The sequence below is a fragment of the Rhagoletis zephyria genome, unplaced genomic scaffold, assembly GCF_001687245.7.
Source record: "Rhagoletis zephyria isolate East Lansing unplaced genomic scaffold, Rhagoletis_zephyria_1.1 Rzeph_scaffold_16698, whole genome shotgun sequence".
NCBI lineage: Eukaryota > Metazoa > Arthropoda > Insecta > Diptera > Tephritidae > Rhagoletis > Rhagoletis zephyria.
Window position 1 is genome coordinate 6,127 of NW_016173762.1, and position 5,477 is coordinate 11,603.

At 32.1% G+C, this 5,477-nt stretch overlaps 1 long non-coding RNA gene across 1 annotated transcript; it reads right to left on the reverse strand.

Annotated features, from left to right (window-relative positions):
* Nucleotides 1–720: 720 nt before the first annotated feature.
* LOC108379573 (uncharacterized) lies at nt 721–5,347 on the reverse strand. The gene is made up of 3 exons (XR_001849492.1): nt 5,336–5,347; nt 4,142–4,146; nt 721–808 (listed from the first exon to the last, which is right to left on the reverse strand). It is a non-coding gene; the product is annotated as an uncharacterized LOC108379573 (long non-coding RNA).
* Nucleotides 5,348–5,477: the final 130 nt, after the last annotated feature.

Consider the following 5,477-nt stretch of genomic DNA (forward strand, 5'->3'; position numbering starts at 1 on the left):
CTATTTCAAATTCGAGCCAATCTATATTTGCAGTAACAAACCGCACTCTTTTTCGGAAAACTTTTGTCCACTTTAGGTCCAAATTCTGAACTAACTTCGCCCGTATGATTTCAATTTATCAAATTTGATTCTATCACTAGATCCTAGACTGATATTACCTGGTAAAAAATAGATTATTCCATCAAGTCTTTCATTTTTAGGGGTCGACAGCCAAAAATCAAAAATTTTGTTGTCTTGAAATTTGAGGAGACATTTTGAAAATTGAAAATAAATGAATGGGTGCCGCAGCTAGCCGCATNAAAATCAAAAATTTTGTTGTCTTGAAATTTGAGGAGACATTTTGAAAATTTAAAATAAATGAATGGGTGCCGCAGCTAGCCGCATAATTTTTTTGTGGATTCTATTACNCAGTAACAAACCGCACTCTTTTTCGGAAAACTTTTGTCCACTTTAGGTCCAAATTCTGAACTAACTTCGCCCGTATGATTTCAATTTATCAAAGTTGATTCTATCACTAGATCCTAGAANATCCTAGACTGATATTACCTGGTAAAAAATAGATTATTCCATCAAGTCTTTCATTTTTAGGGGTCGACAGCCAAAAATCAAAAATTTTGTTGTCTTGAAATTTGAGGAGACATTTTGAAAATTGAAAATAAATGAATGGGTGCCGCAGCTAGCCGCATAATTTTTTTGTGGATTCTATTAGTATATACATCAATTGAGAGAATAAGTATAGTAAGTGATCTATATTCCGCCATATAAGAAAGATTTCGTCTACAAAAACAAAAATAATAATAATTTGGTACTTACCAAAAAGATTAAAACTTTATCAGCTCCAAAAAAAATGTGTGCGTCCACTACGGTAATAATTTTTACATTTCCTGAATTTTCTTACTTAAAACAAAGACGGAGAAAGAAATGAAGTTAAAACAAAGTTTATTTAAACACGTTATTGAGCCTTAAAAATACTCAGTTTTCGTTGCACGCACAATTTCATTTTTCACTTATTGCATACTATGACTTTTGGATACCGTTATGTTTATATGTAGCCAAATTTTTTCAAACAAAGGTTATTTACTCTTAAGTAGACAATATTATTGCATATTTGATAACAATTTAATTGAAAAATTACAAACAAAAAGTTTACTTAAATTACCCTAGCTTTGCACATTGGACCACTGTGCGTCGGCTGCTAAATAAAAGATTTTTATCTCATCGTTCGTCAAAAAATGGCTTACTGGGTAAAGTCGTTTCTTTCCTACATATATGCGCATCCAAAGGCAAGAGTGGGTCCTAAATACCAACTAAATAGCTGGCCTCAAAAACCAAGTGAATTTCAATGTCAGCTGAAATGAAAAACGGCAACCTACAAAACCTAAACAAACGCCTATTTATGCAAAGAAGGAATGTAAGCCGTGACTGTAAGTAATCCTTGAACGAATTAACAATATCGGAAGCTATTCGAATGATAAAAGCTACAATAACTACACACATACACAGATTAGGGCAACCAAGTCTACTTAAGTTCTCAGCACACCTTAAATTTCAAATAGAATTTGCACGCATGGAATTTTTGTGAAAAAGTACATATGTATGTGCATGCATACTCACACACATTTAAACGTACACACACACATACCTATGTATGCTTGCCTTAGAAATGAGCAATGCGTTTCACAGTGGAAGTGCGTTCAGTCCCATTGAAATGCAAAAAATTTGGTGACGTGTTTGAAAGGCCTAAATGCTTTATTTGAAAACCAGCAACAACAATATGTGTTATTCGAAGATAAAAAAGCATACCCGTAAATATGTGTACAGGCAAAGTGAACATAGTTATTGTAAATATGTAGGTCAAGGTACATACATAAGTATACATGCTTGCATTAGGCTGGGTCGATTTTGTATGGGGGAAACTAAAAGGCATTTGACCGTATTGTAAAAGTAAAATTATGATGTTGGTTATTAAATTTAGTCCAATTATCATTTTTCAAAAGAAGATTTACGATTTTAAGATAAAAAACTTTAATTTTCTCTTATGAATTTTCAATTCTTCATTACTTCAGCAACCAAGTGAAAAATACAAAAAAATGAGACGAGATTTATTTCAAACGTTTTAATGTTCTCGGATGTTTATTTAATATTAAAAGGACCATGAACTTGGCACGCCGATTTGGTCAGTTTTCCACATCGTGGTGAATGAAGTCAAATATCTGTTGTCAAAGATTAGTAGTCCTTAGATGAGTTAATACCAGTTTCAAGCATATAAGTATTTACATACATAAACATAATACTATTAGGGTGAAAAATGATGCGGAATGCTTTCATTAGACACCGAAGAAGCACATTTTTCGCGGTTTCTAAATTTGCCGTTATATGAAAGTAGGGGACGTGCAATAAGTATTTAGATATATATAAATATTTTAGTTAATTCCATTATGTGAGAAAGTGACTGTACGTAAATGCAATAGTCTTTAACATATCCAGGGAAATCCTTTTGAGGACTCCTCAATTGGAAGATATTGCTTTGCATTCAGCTTGAACGAAAAGAGTCAATCACTAGCACAGTTTTCTGTAATCCGGTTCTTTTATTAAAAGGTTGTTTATACAATAGAAGATAAATTTTTTTAGAAAAAACTGGAGAGCCACTTTTCGATATAACTTTGGTAGATAGTACCGATCGAGTAATAATAACCAACTTGAAGGCGAGACTTACTGTTACTGATTTATGATAATAATACAAGAAAAATCGTTCAGAATATAAACAAATTAATTTAAGATAAAAAAAAATTTTGAACAAAATTTGTTGTCATTTTCCTATATTTGCTATTTTTATATTGTATGCATAAACGTAAGTAAACTAATTATTGTTTCTAGAAGTCGTGCCTGTTCGGTATTTCCACACTCATTTGGATAAACAAAATTTTTCCAAGATGATGGAAATTAATGGCTTTTCTATTAGAGCTACGGAAATTGTTCCTAAACTTGCAAAAATTCGCAAACTATAGCTAATATTAAAAAAATTTTAGATTATTTGGAACCAGCGACCTAAATGCACGCCAGCAATATTAATGCTGTTCTTTACATCTTTTGACTATAGGCCAGTGCAATTATCAAGGGAACAATTAAACAATTAACAATTTTATTGAAAACAGATAACTTTGCAACTAACCATAAGCTAAAGAAATGATATTTGACTTTATCTTTTGCGTTAACGGATTCATTATCTAATCATATGCACCAAACTTTTTCGCTGCACCCAGAATTTTTAACATGTCTTATTCGACTAGGGTGCTGTGGGTCACTTGGCGGGCTTTTACAATTAGAATAAAACACTAATATACATGATACAAGATATTTTCATTATTACCAAGGGATTTGAGAAAAATTTGATTTTCGACCCGCCCTAATGTACATATGTGTGTATATGTTTATGGAAAAATGTTTTAAAAACCTCAATGGTCTTACTTGAAAAATCTGTAAAAGTGTGTGTTCCTTTCATACTGCTGAGTTTGAACTGAAGTCGCATATAATACCAAAGAAGTTTATAACTCTGAAGTACTTGCAGGGTTGCTGAGTAGTGGGTCAGTAAATCCCTATAGTCTGATTGAAATAGTGTTTATTATGCGTCATGGGAATAATAGAGTAAGCGCGGTAGTGTAATAGTTTTGCAGTGCAACGAAAAGTTTTTGGTTTTGCAGATGACTTACATAAATATCGATCCAAAAACAAAGCACCTGATGTATGGCTTACATCCAAAATAACAAGAAAGTACGTAGAGAAATAGCTTAATTTTAAGATATGTTTTAAAAGCGAGTTTTGTTAATGGAAAAACTAGGATTTACATACATACATACATATGTACTAAAAAACTTTGTTATTACCTTCCTCCTTTACTTTTCGTGTGGACTAAATTTTATGTTAAGCTAAAAATTTGAGCTTTTGCTTGGAATTGCTTATTTTGCTCATCCGGGGTTTCTCAGCTTAATTTTAACGGCAGTGCATATTTTGCTTATTTTAATGCATGAGGCTAAGTACGGATTTCTTAAGAAAAGGGCGAATAAAAAAATGTCTGTATTTCGTAAGAGTTAACTGTGTTGTTTCTGGAGTTCTTCTGATATTTCACAGCCTGCTGCCTCACTTTTTCTTCAAGAAACAATGAAAGGGTCATATATGTGTATGCATTTCTTTTAAAAACATGGGCTGCCTGGTGCGCTTTGCTAAAAAAGAAAGAAAGCCGTAGTAGAAAGCTTAGCAATTTTTTCAAGAACTCCGTACTGCTTTAGACAATTTGTCATAGTGAAATTTTCTTGATTTTTTTATGGAGGTTTGACAGTTCTTGAGATCTGTTAACCACGCTTAAAGCTTCCGACTATTTCTAAATTTCCAGCGATGAAGATTCTGATGTTATTCGTCGAACCAAGCGAATGTTTGCAAACAGAAATATAAAAACGGATTTGGTTTTTATCAACCCTAACCCCTTTATTATTTGAGTATATCAAGCAACACTTGATTGGCCACTGTAATTTTTCAATCCCTGAAATAAACTGAATAAAAAACAAAACTCTAAACTGCACTTAAGTTTTTAGTTTTAGTGTTTTAGTTTAGCTAGTTTAAGTGTTTTAGTGCTTTTCTAAGCGCTTAAAATTGATTTTTTCGTTCTTATTTCATTTGGCCCTGGATATAACTAGTGTAATTTAATTTAACTTTTTATACAGGTGGAAACACTACTCTAAAACCTTAATGAATATTCAAAATGTTTCAAGTAAATCCGTCCATTCGTTTCTGAGTGAAATGAGGTGGCGCATTTCCTCAAAAAAAAGTTCAAAAAATAAAACCTTAATACACATTTAGATTCAAAATGACGATGCTAATCTGATGAGCTTCACAAAAATTATCTGATGACCTTACCAAAAAATTATTTATTTTTAAGAATTAAAAAAAAATAATTATGGCAATCCAATTTGTTTGGTGTGTTATGGGTTTATTTAAAATATACCCAAATGTTCCCATTATTTATGGAACATCATTTCTTCTTGTGCCTGGCTTCGCAGTAGCGTATCCTAATAACCCAGTTTTCAAAGGCATCAACGATGAATTAAATTAAATTTCAATTTTTAAACAGCTGGCAACTCTCCTAAATACAGTCCAAAACAATTGCTTTTCAAACCCATAAGCGACTGAAATCCATTTAGCTTATTAAATAATTTGAATTTAGTTTCTGCAACAGCTGGCAAACACATCAATTAATATTTTAACGTTCAAATATTGCAAAAAAAAACAATCTTTTGACATTTTGACCTCGTTTTTCTCAAAATCTTGAGCTGATGGAAACTTTATACTCACTGATTCGTAATTAGCACAGAAATGTCAATGAAAATCAGCTTTAACATTTGCCGCAACAAAAGTTTTTCCCATTTCGTTCCCTTGTGTTGTTTACAGTTGTCCACAAAATAATAGGAGTGCGATATTTTGAC